The sequence below is a fragment of the Rhinatrema bivittatum genome, chromosome 12, assembly GCF_901001135.1.
Source record: "Rhinatrema bivittatum chromosome 12, aRhiBiv1.1, whole genome shotgun sequence".
Lineage (NCBI taxonomy): Eukaryota > Metazoa > Chordata > Amphibia > Gymnophiona > Rhinatrematidae > Rhinatrema > Rhinatrema bivittatum.
The window spans coordinates 33,755,820-33,779,512 of NC_042626.1; the positions used below are offsets into that span (position 1 = coordinate 33,755,820).

The following is a 23,693-nucleotide window of genomic DNA, read 5'->3' on the forward strand; positions in this document are numbered from 1 at the left end:
GGCTGAAATAGTAAACAAATACGTCAGTTCGGTGTTCACTAAAGAGGACCCTGGAGAAGGACCATCGGTGGTTGACAAGACTGAAGATGGGGGTGGAGTAGACGAAGAGAATGTATGGGAAGAGCTAGGAAAACTGAAAGTGGATAAGACCATGGGGCCGGATGAGGTACATCCCAGGATACCGAGGGAGCTCAGACATGTGCTGGGCAGGTCCGCTGAAAGACCTGTTCAATATATCCCTGAAAACAAATTCAAAGGGGCATGGGATAAATACTGTGGATCCCTAAAGGGTCGAGGATGGAAATGAAGAAGAGGGTGCATGTGGGAAACCTACATGGAGTGGCAGTTACTACCCTTAACAGAAGGCATGGGGATTAGAACCCTAAGTCAAGAGCACTGATGCAACATTGTTCCTCGCTTTGATGGTGGGGGAGGGGTAAAATGGAACTGGATACAGCCAACAATAACATGGGCCCAGACTTTTATGGTCAGGGGTACTGAAATGCAGACATAAGGGAAAAAGCACAGGAGGGCTTCTATAGTCAATTCCCAAAGCAAAGAACGTCAAGCAGCATTGTCTGAATTATCAAGAAGGCTGCTCACCCAGTAAAAATGTTGCCAGCAGTAATTTATGGGTTTGGCAGTTGCTTGGTTTTGATTGATTAAAATATTACTACCCTTATCATAAGGCTTGGGGGTAACTGCATGGAGCCGCAGTTACTACTCTTGAGCGTGGTTTATTTCACCGTCAAAGCAATACTGGATGCTACCAGGAATGGTACAAATGTACCATGTTCCCGGCAGCCATGAGGGTTCTGGTGGGTGCAGGTTGGGGGTGGAAGTTTGGGGCAGAGCTTGCAGGTGGGGGGGTTAGGAGAGGTCTGCAGCCCCCATATTGTTTGCAACTTGGGAGAGGGCCGAGAGGTTTCTTAGGTCAATAAGGCCCACAATATACGGTAATCCTTTTGGTGGGCTTGGGGGGGGGGGGGGTGGGAGGGAGACCTGCCAGGCACTATGCTCTACAGATTTGGGGGTGGGGTAGGAAGACTTTTTTTGTTTTTTGTTTTTTTTTTTTGTACATTTTGAATATAGCTGGTTAAGGTTAAAATTATCCAAGCACATATTCCCAGATAGGGCACATGCAGACTTAGCCAGATAACTTATCTGGCTAACTCTGAATATCAGAATTTGTAGGAGAAGTTATCCAGCTAACTTATCTCCGCCCCAGACAGACTCCTGGAATGCCTCCAACTTATCCAGGTAAATTTTATCTAGGTAATGATTTACCTGGGTAATATTTATCTGGTTAGAGCGGGGCAGAAGTTTAAACCACACAGTTTGTCCAGGTTATTGAAAAGTTACCCAACAAACCCCTTTGACTATAGACCTATAATATTTCAGAAATGCACAACCAGGCATCGCTGGGTGGGATGTCCTAGAAGCCAACATCTGCCCTACATGAAAATGTCAAAAGGAGAAGTGGAGAAGGCACTAAGAGCTAGAATGACTCCCCTAAAGCCAGATGCAGAGTCAGTGACAAAGGAAAGCATAGAAGACAATGCTGAGATTTCTTCTGACTCAGAAGTCAATGATGTAACCACTATAGGCCATATCTCCCCAGAGGGAGGACTGAATGCGTATATTTATGATTTCAGAGTTATATATTATATATATATATATATATATACACATACATATGTATTCAGCTACTGTCAGTGTGCAAGGAAGGGTCCATGTTTGCATGCATCCAGTGCACACACGTGTGCGTGAACCCGGCATTCATACCCTGTGGAAGAGAGTCATCACGGCAGCGGCGGCCACTCTTTTGTTCATCCTGTTTTCTGTTGGCCCCTCTCCCCCAACAGTCCGTCCTGCATCTCTCACTTAAAAAGCCACTTTTGATTAATTTTTCCCCCCAGCCTTTATGTCTGGATGATTTTGCCCGCTTTCTCTTCCAGACTGCAAGCAGCATCTCTGGCCTCTTTTCACACCCTGCTGCTCACTGGACCACTGCAACCCAGTTTTCTGTGGTACCTGGTGCCCACACAAGCCCCTTCCTCTGCCCAGGTGACCAGCTGGCTCCTGCAGCTGCGGACTGAATGTCTGCATGAATGAAAACAACAGGCAGCCTCTCCAGGTTCATATTCCGAGTTTGTTTACATGCACCATATTTTTGCCACCTCAGCAAACCTTCCTTGTGCGTATTTGCTCATCCCAGAGATGCGTCAGGAATCTCAATCCTGCTGACTCAGTCTGATGAGTTAATGGCATGTGCCCTCTGCACAGCTGAGTGGTCGAAAGATTTCACCATCCAGGGAGGAATCTTTTCCTTTCTCTCTCACTCTCTTTCTTTCTGCCTTTTCCTTTTTTTTCCTCTCCCCCCCCCCCCCCCCCCCCTTTGGCACAGCAATTTCCTTCTGCTCCTTTTGGCTTCCAGTTCAATCAGAACCAGGCTCTTCTGGGCTATGGCCCTGTGAGTCTTCACTTGCCACCAGCCAGGGATTTTTCTTCCATTCCATACCCCCCACCCTTCCCAACGCATTAGAGAGGTATCGCCGTTCGTTTCCTTTTCATTAACACGTCACGTACCCTTTTTTTAGTGCACGCCAAGAAGTGCATTTTAAAAAAGAGACGCGCATGCCAGAAATCGGGAGATGGGCGCGCAGCTAGCGCACGCCCGTGCCCACCCGGTTCTATAAGGTGGGAGGATGCGCGTGCATCTCACCTCGGAGGGAAAAGAAGAAGAGGTGTGGAGTGGGCAGGGCATGGCCAAGAGATGGGCATGCAAGTACCTATACCCTTGCGTGTGCGCCCAGGTCCAGCGCCACATAAAAGTTTACTTCCACTATGGAGAAGATGTGAGTTAAAAAAAAAATACAGGCATCACGGGGGGGGGGGGGGAGGGGTTTAAGGGGTAACTAGGAAGAGTGCAGTTTAAAGAACCGGGGGGGGGGGGGGGGGGGTCTGAAGGACGTAGCTGTAAACTGGGCAAACTGGTGGAGGAACTGATGAAACTAGTCTTGGTGAGGATGGGCCCTTGGTTATAAAATTCCCCCATTTGCACAGCTCAAATCCGACTTTGCTTGGCTGTGCGTCCCCACTTGCACGATTAGGGGCACACATTCACTTGCCTAGGCTATTTTATAGCACACACGCATCTCTGGGCACACACGTACACGTGCCCCCATCTGAAAGTTACCGTCTAATTTTTTTAGTCCACACTAAATGGGATTTAATGCACCCTAAAAACAAAAACACACAGGTCTTCCAGCACCAATGCACGGTGCCAGGCTTGCCCTTGTATTTTGAGTTTTGTTTTTTAACTGGTCTCTCTAATTTTTATTATTATTAACCCTGTTTCAATTTTCTTGTTGTCCCCTTCCCTCTGATTTCTCTTGTGTCCCTCCAGTGCACTTGCTGTATTTGTCTGTTTGGTTAACTGTACTGTACTCTAACATGCCAGGTTATAAAAACCTTAAAACTCTTGAATCCTTCTCTTTTTTTTATTTGTGATCACTTTCTCTGTCTCTCTATCTTTTTTTTTTTTTTATGTCTCCTTCCTTTTCTTTCTCACACTTTCTATTAAGTTCTCTTCCCGTCTTGGTGCCTTGCCTAGCCGGTCAGGTTGCCATTGCCTTAATCTCTGAACCAAACACAAGATCATTTGGATTTAAAGATCACCATGTGGCTCTGTATTTATAAGTGAGTTCACAGTCAGCTTTCCACTGCAATGCATACTGCAGTCAGCAAAACACAATTAATTAATTTAGTAGTGCTAGACTAGAAGCTGCTTAGCTTATACAGACTCTGCGCAGACTTCTAACATTTTAATCAGATGGGACATATACGCATTTCTCCTGTCTTCAGACCTTGAATCAAGAGAGGCTGGGTAAAGCTTCAGCAGCACATATGGGCCACGTGATCCCCCAAAGAAGCTGTGTGATCCCATAATAAAAGCAGGTTGGATAGGACGCTATGGCTATTAAGGGTGTGCAGGCCAAAAGACTTCATGTGGGGTCATTTAGGGGGAGGGGAACATTTCTGTCTCCTTTAGGTCGTCCCCAATCAGTTTTCATTTTTTTAGGTTTTGGAAATAGTGCGCGGTATTTTTGCGAATATTATTCCGACTAGTGGGCACTAAAAATGATTAAAGGCGAAACATGAAGTTTTGTGAGTTTTTCGATCATTTTTTTTTCTTTTGAAAATAACATGAAACGTCATAGACGATGTTGGTGACGTTGTCTGTGTCTTTTTCAGACGAATGATCAGAGGAAACCTGGAGGACTGCAGAGGCACACCAACAGCAACCCGTAAAAAACAGGGCGGTGCATCGGAGTAAATGACATGGCGCTTCTGAAAGCCAACGTCGCAAACAGTTTACACAGTATGTCAGTGATAGTAATTCATTCCCTCTGACGGAACTGTATTATTTGCTAGACTCTTCACTTTTAAAGGAACTCCTCACAGTGTTTTGGATGTTGGTTTTAAGCACCATACTGTTCTTTAGGGTTTCCAATGAATGCACAGCTCTAATGGATAGCTAAATGGTACTAAGAGTAGAGGTATATTAGATTAAATCTGAACAGAACCATCTTTTCTAGAGACATAGGCATGTTCAAATATCTCAAAACTAAATAATGCACCAGAAGCAAAGCTATTCAGTGGAAATGAAGGTCTAGAATAAAAGGTCATGATATGTGACTCAAAGGGGTTGGTCTTGGCAGTAGAGGTCAAGATTCCTTTTTCCAGTGAGCAGTTATTCAATAAGATAAACACCTCACTGAATATCCCCAATTAAAGTTACCCAGCTACCTGTAGCTACCTGTAGCTGGGTAATGTTTAGCCTAACGGGTTATAATATATTTTGAATATTGCTGGTTAGGTTTAAAGTTATTCAGCTCGGTGCAATCTGGATAACTTTATCCTTAAGTGGCTATATTCAAAAATATATAAGAATTAAGTACCTAGCTGCAAGTTAAAATAAAAAAAAAAAACAAGAGTCAGAGGCCTAGTGTCCTAGACTGCCTTCTCCCATCTGAGCTAGAAATACATGGCCCTGACAGACCATGCCTGCATTCCCCCACCAAAAAACACTGAAAGGTTATCTTTCAAAAAAACATAGTTTAAAGAGGCAGTGCCAGCCGCCTCCTCCCACCCTGCCCATACATTTACATTTTTTCACGTCAGCCTGGATAGTGTTGGCAGCGATTCCAGTGGTTGCTTCCGGATTGGCTCCTCTAGCAATGCTGGAATCGCTGAGTCAGGTTCACAGTAAGCTGCTTCCACAAGGTATGGGGAGGGTGGGAGAGTTAGGGTTGGGGGGGGGGAGGGATGGAGGGAAGAGAGGCCCGGGAAGGCACGTTTTGGCAGAATTTTTGCAGGACTGGGAAGTGGGCAGAGTGAGGCTGGCATTGACCCTTTATACTATGCTTTTCTTAAGATGAATTTTGGGGGGGTACAGGTGCAGGCAGGGCCATGTATTTCTAGCTCTGTCGGGGGGGGGGGGACACAGTGATAGAGCCACTAGGCTTGCAACCTTTTCTTTTTTTAACCTGCAGCTCGGCCCTTATATAGAAACATAGAAATGACAGCAGAAGAAGACCAAACGGCCCATCCAGTCTGCCCAGCAAGCTTCGCACTTTTTTTTTCTCATACTTATCTGTTTCTCTTGGCTCTTAGTAACCTTTTGGTTCTATTTCCCTTCCACCCCCACCATTAATGTAGAGAGCCCTTAACCAGCTATATTCTTTTGAGTATAGCAGTTAAGGCTAAAGTTAATTGGGAACATGAATAACTGCTCTCAAGCACGTCTAGAAATAACTTAAATAATGGAGTTAGCTGGATAAGTAATTGGACTAACACGTTCATACCCCGGAATGCTCCCAAATAAATCTTAGCCAAATAATGACACTTCCAGATAAAGTTTAGCCAGATATTCAAGGGGGAATATTCAAACTCATCATCTAGCCAAATAGGTGAGTGGAAGAGTAGCCTAGCAGTTAAAACAGTGGGCTGTGAACATGGTAGCCAAGGTTCATGTCCCGCTGCTATTCCTTGTGACCTTGGGCAAGTCATTTCACCCTCTATTGCTTCAGGTATAAGCTTAGATTGTGAGCCCACCAGGGATAGGGAAATACCTAAATGTAATCTGCTTCGAAGTACATGAAAAGCAAATAAGTTAACCAGCTAAATGTCTTTGAATATTGGCCTCTTGGAAAATATTGCATTTCTTCACCGAAAACGTGGTAAATACCTGGAAGGGGTGGAGGCTAAAATGATCACAGAATAAGCATAGAGGATCCTTAGCCACAACAAACAATGGGGAAAGTCCCAAGATCAATTTTGGTTATTGGCCTTTGCACAAGAAAGCAAATTGAGCAAACTAAATGGGCTTTATGGTCCTTATCTGTGATCAAGGCAATTCCCTCCCCTCCCCTCTCCTCTACCTGTTTTTTTGTAATTTCCATTCTATAGTTTCACTGTAAACCGATATGATGTCTCTATGAATATCGGTATAAAAGACTCATTAAATAAATCAATCAATCAATCATAGTATGTTTCCTTCTCTCTGCGCATCAATTTACAGGTAGGGAAATATTGGAGCAGGCTAGAAATCTCTCACCAAATCTAGATATCTATTGGATCAGATCATCTTCTACAGGCTAGAAGTGTGTTGACCAAAGAATTTTCATGTCACCTCCATGTAGTAACATCATTAAATACTGGAACGTATGCTCTAGAACAAGAGGTCATAATATGAAACTCTGACGGCAGGGGGGAGGGGGTGTAGATTCAGGAGGATCATCAGGAAATATTTCTTTAAAAAAAAAAGTATGTTGGATGCAGGGAATGCACTCCCAAAGGAAGTGTAGGAGACAAAAATAGTAACAGAATTAAAAAAAAAAAAAAAAAAAAGCATAAGACAAGTACAGAGGATCCCTAGTGGGAAAGAAAATGAAGCAGCATTGGGGTAATCACCAGCCAGCCCTTTGCCCCTTTCATGTGATAAGGGCTGCCTAATGGCACCAGTAGCCCCTGTCACAAGATAGGGGCAAAGGTGGCTGGCACCATTTTAAATAACGGCAGTTGCAGGGCCGGAAGCAGGAGGACACTCCTGAACCCCTCGCTAGACCACCAGGGAAATACTCCTGGGGGAGTCAGCTGAATATTTTAATAAACAGAAAGGGTTGAGGCGGGTTTTGGGTTTTTTTATTAAATGGAATTAAACAAAAAATTACGATCCAGGGGTGGACCTGAAATGGTCCACCTTCGTAACAATAAAAAAAAGGAAACAATTTTTTTTCCTATCACCCTTAGAAATTATTACAAATCTTAGTAATAAGACATAAAAGGGAGACTGTTAAAGTAAATATTGGTTTTGAAAGAATCAAAGTTGAAGATGACAAGTCCCAATATGTCTTACCAACAGACATGGTGAAGGCCAATACTTTTACAGATTTTGGGCATGCTTGGGACAGATATAGAGGGTAGTGGTGACTAAAATGTTGAGAGGTCAGCTAAAGACAAGGGGGAAGGGGAATTATTGTTGGGTTGTATATCGAAAATGTATAGGCTCATCTCTCCAAAGCCAAGGAATCTCATCAGGGCAGACCAGATGGCCAAGTTTGGTCTTTATCTACCGCCATCTACTACGTTACAATACTGTTACGGATGGCAGAGTAGAATTAGTCCACAAACACAGTAGAGGAGCAAATGCTGCACTCCAATTATAATATCCAAATCACCAGGGAGATGCAGAAACATAAAGTCAGTCCCAAACTTCAAGATTTGTGCAAACAATTCTTTAATTCATTATACCGGCAACTCCATTGCTTAGAAGACGCAAAAGTATATCAACACGGCATCCCCCAACACGGACCCGTGTTTCGCAAAACGCGGCTGCGTCGGGGGGGGAACAGTAATTTTTTAGCTGTATTCAAAGCTATAAATGAAACAAAAACAAAAGTAATTTAGATAAATATATAAGCTTGATGATTTGTCAAAATGGTTGTTATCGATAATTTAATTTTTGAATAATTAAATATCCCCGACGCCACTAAGATATAGGGATTTGATAATATCTATGTATGGCCCACACAACTCTTATTCTGTTTGCATTTTATCTGACACCTGATTTTCTCTATATTGTTTGCTGTGATCTGTAAGCACTGTGCTTTGTCCCTCTCCGTGGATTAAGTAATATAGAATATTTTGTTTTATATTATAGTTACATTATATATTGAAATCGCTAAGAACTATGGGATCCTCTGTTGTGTACCAGGTCCCTTATATATTTATCTAAATTACTTTTGTTTTTGTTTCATTTATAGCTTTGAATACCGCTAAAAAATTACTGTCCGTCCCCCCCCCCGACGCAGCCGCGTTTGGCAAAACACGGGTCCGTGTCGGGGGACGCCATGTTGATAAACTTTTGCGTCTTCTAAGCAATGGAGTTGCCGGTATAATGAATTAAAGAATTGTTCGCACAAATCTTGAAGTTTGGGACTGACTTTATGTTTCTGCATCTCCCTGGTGATTTGGAGAGTAGAATTAGTGTCATAAACTTCAAGGGAGATCTGCTGATTTTATAACCCAGGTCTGTAAATTATTCAGCCCAGACCCTTTAAAGATATATTAATTGTGCTTTTGATACAGGTGTTGAATCGTGCCGTGCAGGATAAAATCAGTCTTCCTCATCCATGGATGCCCCAGAGGATGAAAGTGGAGGGGAGAAGAACAACCATTAAAGCAACAGTGAATGGAATGAGAAGCCTCAGCTGTTGCATGACGCAGAGACCACACTATGCCCACCCTTCATGCATAAAAAATGTGGGTAAAATTACAAAACGAAGAAAAAAAAAACAATGAATGAAAATCCCTAGAAGTATGAAGCCCTAGTGCATATATTGGTACCTTGGCTATCTCTGCTTTTTCTCTGACTGAAGCATTATTTGATGGAGTAGGCAACAGATTAATTAATTATCTAAACATCGCTTCAACTAATCATGCTGATGATGTATTGATGGGGAGGAAAGGTTTTGAAAGCTTTTACCCAAGTAACTAAACAGTGACCTGGGTAAAATCAAGTCGTGCTCCCTTTCTCATAGTGGGGGTACTTTTACTCCCAGGCCTGGGGTAGGGAGAGGGGGGAGCCAGTTGGCAACGCACAAAGATTTCATTTATGGTGCCAGCTTTACACCTGTTATAAAGTAGATGAAAGTCCACCTGTATAGTAGCAGCACTCTCTGGCCCCACATGTTTAAAGGGAAACTCCCCAGGAGGTTTGCCATTGAAAATTCACTTGCAGGCTTATGGGCCTGCAAGCAAAGCACCATGTTTAAAAATTATCTCCTTAGAGGTCAATATGCAAAGGGTTTGTCTTGGTAACTTTTTATGTTTACCGGACAAAACTTGAGATTTGAACTTCCCGCCTCTCTGGCTGATTAAATTTTAACCAGGTAGGTCATTAACTGACTTAAATGTAACCAGGTATAAAAGAGGCAGCACAGGGACAATCCAGAGGAGGGCTAGCACTGATATGCAGTACTTGCTGGCTAAATTTAGCTATGTAAGTCTAATTGGAGAAATGACTCTCCCGAAATTACCCAGATAACTTTAACTGGATATATTCAGTGTAACTTAACTGGTTAAGTGGGGAGGGTTTATATATATATATATATTTATAAAATATATTTTATTGCATTTGGTTAAACTGCCCCTCCAACAAAACAAACAACGTAAAATACAATCACTAATAACATTAGACCATATAGCAAAATACAACAAACCGCATATAAAACATACAAAGCAAGAAAGAACCAAAACAATTGGGTTAATTTTTTTGCTCACCAGCCTAATGAATATTGATTTCTTAATGTTCACAGGACAACCTGTGGGTATTTTCATTTTACTGCATAATGATTTTGCATTGCATGCAATTGTAAGAAGACCAAATGTGAGGGCCAATGGGGTATGAACCTGCAATGCTGGGACTTCTAGGCCATAAATCTGCCACAAGGCTGGGGATGCTGCTGATTGTCCTATTTTTCTTAATATATTTGTCTTGTTCTCGGGGAAGGTCAGACACATTCCTGTGGTCTTCTGATTGGACTAGCATTAGGTGTGGCCTTAATAAGCTGCTGATCCAACAGCCCACTTGGTGTCTGCCTTGCAGAAGTCCTACCCATTTTATCCCTGATTTCCTAACTTTGTTCTTCTCTAGTATCGTGATCCTGTATTCCTGCATTCCTTCAAGTGTATTCTTGTTCTAGCATTCTGACCTATAAAGCCTTCCTGCATCACAATTTACTTTTCGGTCTCCTGCTTCCTGGTTTCTTGGTCCAGCCCTGAGTTTCAACTACGCTCCTAGATTCTGCTCCATTTTCAGTCCTGGTCTTTAATCCTACTCCCAGATACCTTGCCTTCCAGGTTTGCCCTTGCCAAGAAACAATACCTCATCTTGTCTACAGAGGAGCCATCCATGACTCTGAACTCCAGTCTTCCCACCAAGCTTCTTATGGTAGATTCTGCTATCCCAATATTTCTCTTAAGGGTAGTCACTGCGGATCCGTGCAGTTATCCCCAAGCCTTACGATAAGGATAGTAATATTTCAATCAATCAAAACCAAGCAAACCCATAAATTACTGCTAGCAACATTTTTACTGGGCGAGGAGCCTTCTTGATAATTCAGTCAATGATGCTTGATATTCTTTCCTTTGGGACTTGGCCATAAAAGCCACACTGCTTTTTCCCTTGTGTCTGTGTGTTAGTACCCAAGACCATACGAGTCAGGACATGTGTTGATTGAATGAGGAGCTCTCAAGGTTCTTAAGCAAACATGCATAAACTTGGACCAGGTCAAATGGAATCCAGACAAAACCCAGCACAGAAAGTGGTAGTCAAGAAGAAAAAAGGTGGTGGTGGTTCACTTGCTTTTCTAGTGATCCACTCCTGCTCCCTTTTCTTGGTTAGTCTTCTTTAATTGGGGCATCGCCACAGGTGGGCTGTGGGTCACCCAGTTTAGGCTTAGGCCTGCCCAATCAGGGCTGCCTGACAGCGGAAGAAGAGGCCTGTAGAATGGCCACTGTGAATCCCATTACTTGGCAGCTGAAGAGGCCTGCAGAATGGCTGCCACAGAGGCCCATCCCATGGTGGCTAAAGAAGTAGAGGGTCACTATGGACCCTATCCCTCAGCAGCCAATGAAGGAGAGGGCCACTGCAGAACCAATCCCACGGCAGCTGAAGAGACCCAAAACATGACTGCTGTAGATACCATCCTATTAAAAAGCGAGGGCTGCCGTGCACCCCATCCTGCAGGGCAAAAGAAGGGGGTCTGGCAGTGGCTGAAGAAGAGGCCCTGAGAGAGAAAGAGAGAGTGTGTGTGTGTGTGAACCTATGAGAGTGACAGTTTGTATGTGTATCTGTATGTGTGTGTGTGGTGCCTGAGAGAGCGAGAGCCTTTGGGGTCGATTTTCAAAGATAAGATATGTGCGTAACCCCCGAAAACCCTCCCCCTGCGCGGGCCGAGCCTATTTTGCATAGGCTTGACGGCGCGCGCAAGCCCCAGGATGTGCGTATGTCCCGGGGCTTTCAAAAATGGGCGGGCAGGGGGCGTGGCTGGGAGCGGGGCGGTGGTCCGGGGGCGGTCCTGAGTCCTCCGGCACAGCAGCTTATGCCGGGGGTTGGCGCGCCGGCAGCTGGCCGGCGCACGCAAGTTATGCCTGCCAGAGGCAGGCGTAACTCGAAGAAATAAGGTAGGGGAGATTTAGGTAGGGCTGGAGTGTGGGTTAGATAGGGGAAGGGAGGTAAAGGTGGGGGGGAGCTAAAAAAAAAGTTCCCTCCAAGGCCGCTCCGATTTCAGAGCGGCCTTGGAGGGAACGGGGAAGCCATCGGGGCTCCCCTCGGGCTCCGCGTGCGCAAGGTGCACGCGGAGCCCCCTTGTGCGCATGTTAAAATTGGGTGTACATTTCTGCGCGCCAAGTAGCGCGCATAAATGTACCCCGTGCGCGTAGGAATTAAATCGGCCCCTTTGTGTTTGTATGTGAGAGAGAGTGGATGTGAGAACCTGTGTGTGTGTGAGAAAGAGCATGTGAGAGTGAGAGCCTGTGTCTGTTTCTGAGGGCATCTGAGAAAGCATGCAAGAGTGAGAGAGAGAGAGTGTGTGTGTGTGTGTGTGTTGAAGGAGGAAGGGAAGAAGACAGGAGCAAAGAGAAGATATCAAAAGAGAAAAGAGACCCTGAAAAAGGAATTAGAGAAAGACCGACAAGGGGAAATTGGTAAAAAAGAGACGGATCAATCAATTAGAATAATTAAAAAAAAAAAAAAAAACACGGACAAAAATAAAAATGTATATATGTTTTGAGTTTTTAGCAATTGGAATATGTCATCTTTGTGAAAGTGCATTTCTTATATTTTTGTATTTTGCTCTTTCTTTAGAGTTCACTGTTCAGAGTCAGTGGAGTTACTGTTCAGAGTCTGGTTTCTCAGGCTTTCCATTTCACTTTTGTCTGCATATTTGTTTCTAATTTGTAGTCCCTTATTTCTGTATTAGGTAAGGGTTGGTCTGTATTCTGCATGTGTGACTGAGGTGCATTATTTCTGCTAGTGTGTAGTTTCTCAGTAGGGATTTGCAGCAGTTTGCTATTACTCCCATTAGGTGATGTATTAGTGTTCTAGGCCCTGGTTTTGTTAAAATTTGTATGCTGCCTTTTCATAGATAAGGTTGCTGTTTGAGTCCTGAGAGTGCTGTTATTGTATGGTATGGCATAGTTCTAGGTAGGATTTTTTTTAGGTGATTGTGTTACTTCACAGGGACGGTAGCTTTTCAGACGCCACAAGTGTGCGCGGCATTTACTGGCACGTGCACATGTTATAAAATTGGCTACCCGCATGCAAGCATGATTTTTACACTCGACACACGCATTGTGCATGCAAATCCAGTCTCGATCGCGTAAGGGGCAGAATATAGTAGGAACGCACAGCCAATGCGATTAGGACAGTTCCCTGTTCCCTCCCAGTTCATCCCTGGAAAGGAGCAAACTTCCTAAACCCCCTAGATTTTTTTTGTTTTAATACTTACAGTCCATAGCAGCAGCAGGTTATGTGGTCGTCCAATCCCGGCGCGTGCTTCTTCGCAACACTGACTTGCTGGTGCTGTCCCGGTCCCGCAAATGCCCACCCATGCCCCACCTATGACCTGCCTAGACCAGGACCCCTGCTCCACCCCTTTTTTCCCCAAACCTTCATTATTCGCATACTGGGAGATACAAGCGTGACTGCAGGCCTCTGAAAATCCGTGCGGCCCAAGCGCACATGTATCTCTCAGATTGGCTGAGCATAGAGCATTTAAAATTCAGCTTGAAATATTTAGCAATGGAGGGATTTTGTTTTGCTGAACTGACAACAGAATTTGAATATATTTTTTGCATGTTGGGCTATAATGGGAATTCTCTTAGTTCTGCTCTGCACCCACTGAAAATCTTAATTCTCATGATCATTATGATTATCGCTATTTTATTGTAGTTGTGATGGTCTCTGCCTTTCTGAAAAGAGGATTCATAAAAAAAAATCTGTTGCTATTTCTTTTATCACATGATTGATTGGATCTGATGTTTCTATGTTCTTTGCTTTTTACATTATATTCTTGTGTATTTATAAACTGCAACAAATATCAAATAAATTAATACAGATTAATAAGGAATTTTTAATGTTGGTAAGTGCTTGAAATAATTGAGTTAAAATATTTTAGGCTGTCACTTATGATATATGACTGCTGTTGCAGACTACTTAAAAATCCATTGTCGGGTGCATGCTAAGGCATTATTTATTGATAAGAGTACTAGTAGAGCTCAGACTGATATGCCTACTGCCAACCCATGTTAACCATACCCCACCCCAAAAAAATTCAGCTCTGACTACTCGTGTGGGTGTTTTATTTAGAATCGAGAATGACTCCCAAATTTTGAACCTACATTTTTAGGAAACAGTTATGCTAATAAATACTACATTTAAACATAAATCCAGGGCTAAAGGTCTACCCATCCTCAGAACCTCAGTGTTTCTTGGGTTTAAGTTTAACTTATTCAATATCATCCAACAATTATAGCCTGGAGACTATCATTTAAAAGATTCATTTATTTATTAAAGTTGGATACTTAGGGTAAAAATAGTTGAACATTATCTGCCCAGACACGTTATCACATTCTGAACTCCCTAATAATCTTGGCCAACAGCTGTGGATAAATGTTAAACAATATTCTATTCTCCGCTTTGGGTCACACCTTTCTTTCGAAAAATTGTACCCCAGTGCATGTTACAACAATAAAATATATCAAAAATATAAACAACTAATACTAAACATAAAACAATATCTAAATATAAAAGCAAATTTAAAAAACAGTATCTAAAATACAATTATAATAAAACAATAATATAATATTGAACACATGCAAATACAATAAAATAAACCTTATCACATAGGGGCGTAGCCTACTGCTGTACAGCCAGGTGCTCCTAAATAGTCTGAAACCCTGCCTTTGTGCCTTTAAGCCCCTGTAAAATCATTGTGTCTGGTCAGAGCCCTCCCTACATCAGATTTGCAGGGAAGAACCCAAGGGATAACATCTCTCTATGGTATCTCCTCATTCTTGGCCCCCCAAGGAGGAGGATGCAGAATAACCTTTAAGAATTTCCTCACTTCTGAAATTCTGTCTCCCATTATGCATCTGGTGACTGTGAGTAACTCATTTATTCAAATACGGTTTTCTGAGAGAATCAGACTTGGGATGCTGAACTCTCCTGACTATTTCTGAGAATTTATCTTTGGTTCTGTTAGCTCATGAAAGTAGGGGACTCCGCAAGTAGTGGCCTTAAAGAGCTTGTGACTCTGAAAAGAAACTTGGTTCAGCCTGCCCAGAACAAAAAGCCTTATGGTGACAATATGTTTGCTGCTATACTTACTGTAGCTCAATGAGTACTTATCTGTCTGGGATTTACCTGTGGGTCAAACTATTGTAAATAACCTCTCCTGTAAATAAATGCATCGGTTCTCAACTTCTTTATTAAATAATAGAGTAATTTCCTAAGCTGAAACTACATTAGCCCTCACTACCTACCATGAAAGAAAATCATTAATACTGTTTGGGGCATATTCTGACCCCTTAAATTGACACTGATGCAATTCTGGGATCTTTTTGACCCCCTGATCCAAATACCTAATAAATAGTACAAAGTGACTCTAGAAAACCATGATTATTGTTAAAATTAATTAAACTTTTTGTTTAGTAAAAAAAAATGATTTCACAAGAAAATACATTTATATTTCATATAAATTGTTTTCTTAGAATTAAACATTTTTTTTCAGTGACTCGGATAGAAAGTACTAAGAAATATGATACACACATCAACATTTATTTTTTCACTGAACACAATCCGAATACAGCTTTGTGGCAATTACGTGCTTTCTGCACACAAACCTTTTGCAGTCCTCATAATGTCTTCATGATTTGCACTCTGCTGCTGCAGGGCACAAGTCACCCTTTTTCTCTCAACGAATGCAGTGGTGGATACTGGGATTATATAGTCCACTGCAATCAATGCAGTTCTGATTGGCTTGGTCAGATAATTGCTATTTTGTAGTCTTTGTTTGATCAACTGCTCTCCCAGCTGAATAAGGAGCTGGCATCATCTTTCTCGAGGTAATCTGCTGTTCCAAGCAGGATGATTTCTCATCCGTACAACAAAACTGAAAATTGCTCCAACAACAAATCAAATTGAAAAAATTGTCACTGGCCACCTGTTTCTTTTGCTTTTGCAGGTAATTATACGTGCTAAGTGATCCAGGTTGTCCATCTTACCCTTTCAGTTTTGTTATAGTTCATATGATAAGTGGTTTTTCTTTCCTCCCCAACTACTGTCACGTCTTAGTGCATTGTTGATAGCAACATTACTGCTATGCACTTCCTGGGCACAGATGAAATCCCCATAAAAAGTAAACAAGGATGAGAATTTCTCTCTTTTGGGATAAGACTGCATTTGATTTGGAGTATCAGCCTTGTTTCTCCTGATGGTGCCCAGATAGGTCAGGTTTTCACTTAGCAATTTTTTTTTTCTTTTTGCTAGATCTGTGCTGGTGGGCAGGTTATCACCTTCCTGATTGTACCAGGGCCAAACAAGTGTTTGAGCATCATAGCTTCCGCTTGTGCTGTTTTTCTCCAGCCTGTTTGTCCAGAAAATACAATCTTGCCTCAACACAGCACCACCAATCTTGATGCCACGTTTTGAGGGTTTGAAAGGCATGTTCTGTCTAAAGCAATCTGCATTCATTTCCAGTCTTTGAGGGCTGCCAAATTGATCAGATTTTTTAGGCTGCCCTAATGAATATGCATGAGCTAGATTTACATGTGCACTGCCTCAATTATATGCACATCTGTCTCATGCATATTCATTAGGGACATCCTGTCTGTGACCCTCGAGGACTGGAAGTGAATACTACTGGTCTAAAGGGACAGTGCCACCTGAAAGCTACCACCTGCTCGTCCGCATACCATTTTCAAAGTTCCTCCATGCATCTCAGAAGGCAGCAAACTTTGTTCACAGCTTTCCTTTCCTCCTGCATAACTTTATAATCAAAACACAGGTGTACTGCTATTTTTTGGAATCTTTCCAGACTCACTGTGGCATGAAAACAAGAATGCCCTTTGCGTGGAGATCACAATTCTTTCAGAGTTTCGTGGCCTCCATGGAACAAGCCTCACAAAATAAGGAAACCTATGTATGCTTGAGGGTTTTATTTATTTATTTATTTATTCATTGGGCATTTGATTTATTTACTTTCTGCTATACAACTACAAAGTGAAGTACAACAAAAACTGTTTAGGCCACAAGACTCCTCATACAATGTTGAGCGTATAAAACAGCAAAACACACTTATTTTATGGGCATGCCATAATAATATATTCACCCCAACCAATAGTTACATCACCTCCTGTATAATCCCAACATCTCCCTCCCTGCACCCACAAACCTTCCCAAACCTCGCATCAATAAACATCTGCCTCTATCACGCCATTCACTGAAGGAGTTGGCCTTTTGGCCGCTGGTATCACCAACTCCTCCCTATCACTGCTGGATGAACTTTCATGGGAAATGTGATCTTCAGGTTCTAAGCAGTCATCATCACCCCCTGAAAGAAAGTCTGGATCATCATTATTGAAATACACATCAAATAATGAATCACTGCTACCATCCATAAAAAAGAAATGGCAGATTCATTTCTCTAGACTGTAGAAAAATAGCAAAATGGCACAAGCTTGGGGGTAACCTGCATGGAACGGCAGTTACTACCTTGGGAAACTTGCTGGGCAGGCTGGATGGACCATTTTGGGTTTTTTCCGCCATCATTACTATGTTACAACAAATAGTGAGAAATAGGACAGCATTGCATCCCCCTCCACCAGTTAAAAACTGCAAGCATGACACAGCTTTGCTAAGCCAGAAATAGGACAGGATTCCCACCTGCCCTCTGACTACAGCACTATACCCTTCAACAGATGGCAGAGAAGCAATCAGAAGTACAATTGAGGCAGAGTCCATTGTGTTTAAGATCTGTCCTCTTTCCATAAAGATTCTTCCTTCTCTTTTCTTGCACAGTCAAAGAGATGATGGCTTGACTTCCCGGAATCATCTTGTTGATATCTTCCAAGGTTTTCAGGCACTCAAGGCGAGAAGATAATGAACATTTCTGAAGGCAGAGGTGACACAGGCTTCAGAGTAGTAGCTGATTGGAGGCAGAAAAGTAAGGTTATGTTTCCTACAAATGTCTCACTGTCAATGTTTTTTGAGAAACTTGGGGTTCTAATGTTCGAAAAGGGCGTACACCAAGGAAATTGCTTTACAAAGAAGAAAAAAGGTTAGGAATAAACACAATGGCAAGTTCTTTCTATACCTTTTCTCTATGTGAGGGGGAGAGGGCAGAAGAGATGGCAGATGAGGTCTTCAGATGTCTACCTTTAGCCATGTGGGGTGCAGAGTGGAGTCTGACATTTCCAAACGTTATAAGATTCTGAAAAATATACTAGCTTCATTAATTCCACTAAAGGGCAATATACTTATCTAGCAATGCCTTCTAGTTTTTTTTTTAACTTACTTCTTCTTTTCCTTTATTGTCTAAGGGCCTCATTATCGTTAACGACTTCACAAATTGCATTTGCAAGCAGAACACTGAAATATTTAATGAATGGTTAAATGGCAAATGTTCTCTGGGTAAATGAGTGCATTTTTGTCTCACTCACTCCCTACTCTCTCTCCCTCCTTCCATTTTTCTCTCTCCTCTCTCACAGATTTTTTTTCTTCCGTTGTCTTTTCCTCTCTCTCTTTTGTTTCAGAGGCAAGAAACTTTATTGGCATGAAACTTTGCGTATATATTGACAGAAGATAAAGGGGTTCATTTTCAAAAGTTTACTTGGGGCCTACGAATGTGAATTAGGGAGTTCTGGGTGCAGAGAGGCTGAATGACTTGAGATAAAGGGAAACTGTCAAAGTCATTTACGCAGGTAATATAAATTCACCCGGGTAAATTGGTCTGACAGAAGTTAGACGGGCAAACCTCCAACTTTGGAAATTGTCTCCTAATCATCAGTTAGATCAGAAAGGCTGCTTTAAATCAGAAAGTTACATCTGAACCATTAACCTTCTGTCAACCCAGTAGGGATTTTGTGGGATAATTTGTATTCAGTTTCCAAAAAAAACTATTGGGAGTAATTTTCAGAAGCATATACCCACATAAAACATGACTTTATGTGCATGAAAAGGCTTTTTGAAAGTTACTCCGAGGGTTGTGCATATGAAAATACACATGAAAGTGATTTTGCACTCTTTTACACATATTACAAAGAGGCATTCCCAGGGGTGGAGTTGGGGACAGGGAAATCATTTACACATGTATTTCTGATTTTCAAAAGTATCTGCTACAGGAAATGTCCATGAAGACATAAATGTGCGCACCCATGCCATGCTAAGGGTATCCATGGTCCTACTGATTTTCCAATATGCTTGCATGCATAAATCCGCTTGAAAATTAGGGCTGAAGTCCATGCATACTTATAAAGTTTGCAGTGTTGCACATATATTTGAACAGGGGGGAAAAAAGGTGCAGTTTAGGAGCATCACTGGGCTGTGTTCAGAAGTATACACACAATTTGCTATTTAGTAAGCGGTATATGCATATACATTTCAGGATGTTTACACTTGTTCATTGACTCACACTAATCAAATCATATGTCTTTTGCCTGTAATTTTTGGGTGGGAGTTCTGGGTGAACTGGTGAGGGTTTAGGTGGTGGTATCAGCAAGCTGGTGATTTCAAGTATGCTCGCATTTTCAGAAGTGGTATATGTGCATATTTTAAATATTCCTGCTTCCGCATTTAATTCTAGGTTATTATGCGGGAATTGTTATACTTCAGCATGTGTAGCTAATCATGGTGTCCTAAGAGGCTGTCCATTGCTCCCCAAACCTGACCAGTATCCCATAGGTGGAATTCCATCTGGTTCCAGTGCTTTCCAGTGCCTAGACCCCGCAGAAAGTGGCTATGGGGGTGCCAAAAACCAAATCCAACTCTGGCTATGGCTCCTGAAAACAGGGAAGTTGATATTTGGAAGAGCAATGGGGAATAGGGGAGGGAGATGGGGGCGTGCCCTCAACTGAAAATTTCCGAGTCTGGAAGAATGTCAGACTCCAGGTCATAGTCCTGCTGAGGCACAGCGCCAGGACACCATCTAACCTCAATTAATTCAGGAGCTGCTTCTCTGCTCCCAGGATCCCAACCCTTGAATGTTACTGCTGCATTATCGAACTGCTGGAGGCTTCCAGTTTGGACAGAAAAGTGTGCCCTCCATCTTCTGCAGAATGAGAGATTACACACAGCAAAAGCAAATGTTCCGAGCCATCTGTCAGCATGCAAAGTCTTGGCTTTCTTCTCCCTTGCCACCTGGATGCGTGCATTATGCCTGGCCTCCCCATGTTGGAGTCCCAGCAGACAGCCAAAGGATCCTGCAGCTTAAATGGTCTCATTACATTTTCTGTATTGTTAAAGCTGATATAAAATAAAAGGTTAAACAGAACAAGCAGACTCTATTAAATTTATTATAAGGCATTAAGAAATGTTACTGAGTGCAGACTGATGTGTCCCTCTTGAGATGACTACCATCCTAGAAATACTGCACTTGTTCATGGTCCTGTTCATGGGATATAAAATTAACCCCTGAATCAAGAGTCTGTGATGCCAAAATAATGACCATTTTCAGGTTTCGTATATTTTTCTTATTGTCTATTCTAAGAATAGACAATTGTAAGAGCAATTGGGATTTGGAGAAGATCTTTCAAAGCCATTGTGGGTAAACGAGATTTCAACGTGTAAACTGACCGTGAAAATATCCACACATAGCGCATTTTCCCAACAGATGCAATACCCTACCATTCCTGGTTTTCCCTTGATAATTTAGACAGTATCTGTATTGGATGTTATGATACCATCACATAGAGTCGTATCCCCTATCTGGGACGGGGTTTTCCCTTGGCCTCTTGCCAGTTTTCTAATCCTTGGCCTGATACCGCAGATAACAACCAGTATTCTTGTTCCTGCGGTTCCCCTCCACCAAGTGATAGATCGTGCTTCATAGTCAATTAGGGCTTGATTAGCTAAACAATTTTCTGGTAGAAACAAAAATAGAGAAATCCATTAGTACTATAAAGAAAGTCCTTTGCGTTTTGAAATGAGATTATGTATTTCAACCACTGTCTATAGCACCCTAGGCTAATCTACTCACTGCTGTAATATACTGACATATGGTTTAAGGCCCCTCATGTTCATTAAGTGTCTGATTATTTTTTGAAATATGTCTAGCATTGTTAAATATGGAGTCTTCAGTATCACAGAAGTACAGGTTTTCCACAAGTGGTTGCAGGGTCACAATGGGAAACTCCACTGGACTGAGATTGTCAAGCACGTTCACCTTTGCCATTTAACCTGGCTCCATAATATAGCCATGAGAATGCACCCTTCCTTCTTAACAGAAGGCAAATATGTGCAACCTGGCATGGTGCAAGATTTTCAAACCTTCTGCAAAGGCCAATATTCTTTCACAGGTTCAACTTTGAACTTCTTTTGGGGCAACGTCTGCTCAGAATTGGACATGGATTTCCCTGCAGCTTACCTTTTCCACCCCTTACCCCTGGCATTACGGAAGAAGGAAAACTTGTAATTACTGCCCGGTGGTAGTCAGCAAGGTGGAGTTAAAAGTTAAAGTAATCCGAATGCCACCGCTATGAAGCCCATTCCAAAAACTGAGGGGCAATCAGGAAAGAGAAATCTTTTGCTGCACAGTGGAAGCATTTCTCTCTTTTCAGGTAGTGCGGAGTTCTAGTAGCCATATTGGTCCTAGAGAATGCAAGATTCTTTGAAGAGTTTTGACCCTTTTAATGGACTGACAAAGGGATTTATCCACAGATGATGATGTACATCAGTCCCATCTTCAGATGTCAAACACAACTGTCGAATACAGGAATATACAGCTGCCCGAAGAAGGGATGCACTAGGTGGCGAAAATTCCCATACAGTATCATCTCTGAATGAATCTCCCAGTCGGTACAGTATAAGCCATCACAGCCTGCTTAAGGATGGAAACCGCTCACCCAAATGACTTTTAACACTGGCAATGAAAAGCACAGCCTTACTAAGTCACAGAATCGGTGAAACTCATTAATATCATTCCTAAGAGAGAGAGGAAAAACCGGACAGCCAATAATTGCTTTTCGGTTTAGAGTGCTAAGTGGGAAAGTTAAACATCACTTCTAAGATAGGTTATTTTCTCTTTTCAGAAAAAAAAAATTTTATTGCCAGTGCTCTTCTTCTTTCTGAGCTATTATGTTTTATTATTGCAAGGTCCTGGTCATATTTCACTGCTCTCTCATTACATTTTATAATTTGCTTCAAGTATTAAAGGAGAGAAGCGGTGATGGATATTAATGCATGAGCTACAGTCCAAGTTAATCTGAGGCCCTGTTTTTCAGTCACCTTCTGAACTTTGTGTGGATAGTCACACCTCTCCTGGTTATTGACATCGATTATGTCACAGGGATATATAGTCAGACAATCACAGACTTCATGGAGCTGAATATGGATTTCAGCATAGACATAAGAAAACAAGAAGTTCCATGCTGGGTCAGACCAAAGGTCCTTAGAGCCCAGCAGCCTGCCTCCAATCGTGGCCAGTCCATGTGAAAAAGTAGCAACTGTTTCTGTTAATCAGTCCAAGGAGAATACCCCTCATGGCAACTGTGCTCCCCTGAAAGAGGGCTGCTAGATGTGCCCATCTGTAACGTGAGCGGACTTTCACGATAGCAGGACCAAATCTCTAGAATGATCTTCCAGAAACTTTAAGAAAGGAAAATGATTTGCCAAGGTTTAGGAAGGCTCATAAAACCCATCTTCTCTCCTTGGCCTTCAAGATAGATTATCGGGAATGTTTCTTCCTCTTTTTCCCTGGGTTTCTGGATTTGTGTGGGCAGGGGTGCTCAACTCAAAAATAGAGGCAAGGTAGGTTAGGTTTAGGGGGTGGGGAGGAAAGGGGAAGGAAGGTTAGGCAGGGGGTTAGGGAAGATCCCTCCCAATCTGCTCCTTAATTGGAGTGGACTGGGAGGGAACTGGGGAAGGCATGATTCCCTAAACCCCCCCCCTTAATTGAAGCGGACTGGGAGGGAACCGGGGAAGGCCCAATTGTGTCGTCACACGGACTTTGCAAAAATTCACACACACACCCCCATGCACGTCACCCGCACATGTGCACGCGCATGTTATAAAATAGGCGCGTCCATGTGCACGCGCCGGGAACCACGTGCGCACATATGTCTTAAAATCTACCCCGAGTCTTCATTCACAATTACTCAAAGATGCTTTCCCTATTTTAATAGACCCTTCCGCTCGCCGTTCCTAGTCTCGTCATTGCAGCAACAGTTCTGAGATTGGGAGCCATGCAATGGGGCTCGTTCCAGAACCCTGTACCGTGGACTGTTAATCCAGCCTGAAGTGATGACCACACCTCTCCTCCCCACACACACACAAGATGTTGTGAATCCTGCTCTTGCAGTGACCGCAGCCCCATCCAAATCAGATTGTGGAAGATATGAACCAGGGACCCTTTGTATGCCAGTGTGCAGCACTGAAATATTAATCCATTAACCTGGCCGAGTGGAAGTGCTTCTAATGTCCAGAAAGGCAGCCGCCATCATCATCAGATGGTAACGCCCGAGACAACAGATAAGGTAGAGATGAGTTACACACAAGTCCAATGCCTGGATTTCAAAAGCACCAGCTTTTGTAAGAGAAGGGAAGTACCTCAAAAAGGTGCTGTCAAGGACTGGAAGACATAGGTGAAGTGGAAGGGACGGCAAGCTAAGCTAAAAAGGAACTATTGAAAGAGAAACAGATCTTGTCTGAAAAGGTATGTGAAAAAAAAAGTCAGCTTTCAAAATACACAAGGACAGCCCAGAGGGGAGAATATCTGGTTAAAGTGAAAGAGGCAGATTGGCCCAGCGGCTCAGGCGGCAAGTGCGGTGCGGTGCCACGCAGAGGCTCCCTGGCTGGATGCCCGAGTCAGGTCTCCCATTCCCCAGGCCGGCTGGGGGTTGGAGTTGCA

The 23,693-nt window shown here is 42.7% G+C and overlaps 1 long non-coding RNA gene across 1 annotated transcript in view; it reads left to right on the forward strand.

The window, feature by feature from the left end:
- Positions 1-23,693, forward strand: part of LOC115074608 — a 44,422-nt gene that overhangs the window by 15,277 nt on the left and 5,452 nt on the right. Inside the window, exons 3-5 of the long non-coding RNA XR_003852297.1 lie at positions 4,258-4,384; positions 8,656-8,829; positions 17,651-17,795. This is a non-coding gene — a long non-coding RNA (uncharacterized LOC115074608). The remainder of the gene's footprint in view (positions 1-4,257; positions 4,385-8,655; positions 8,830-17,650; positions 17,796-23,693) is intronic.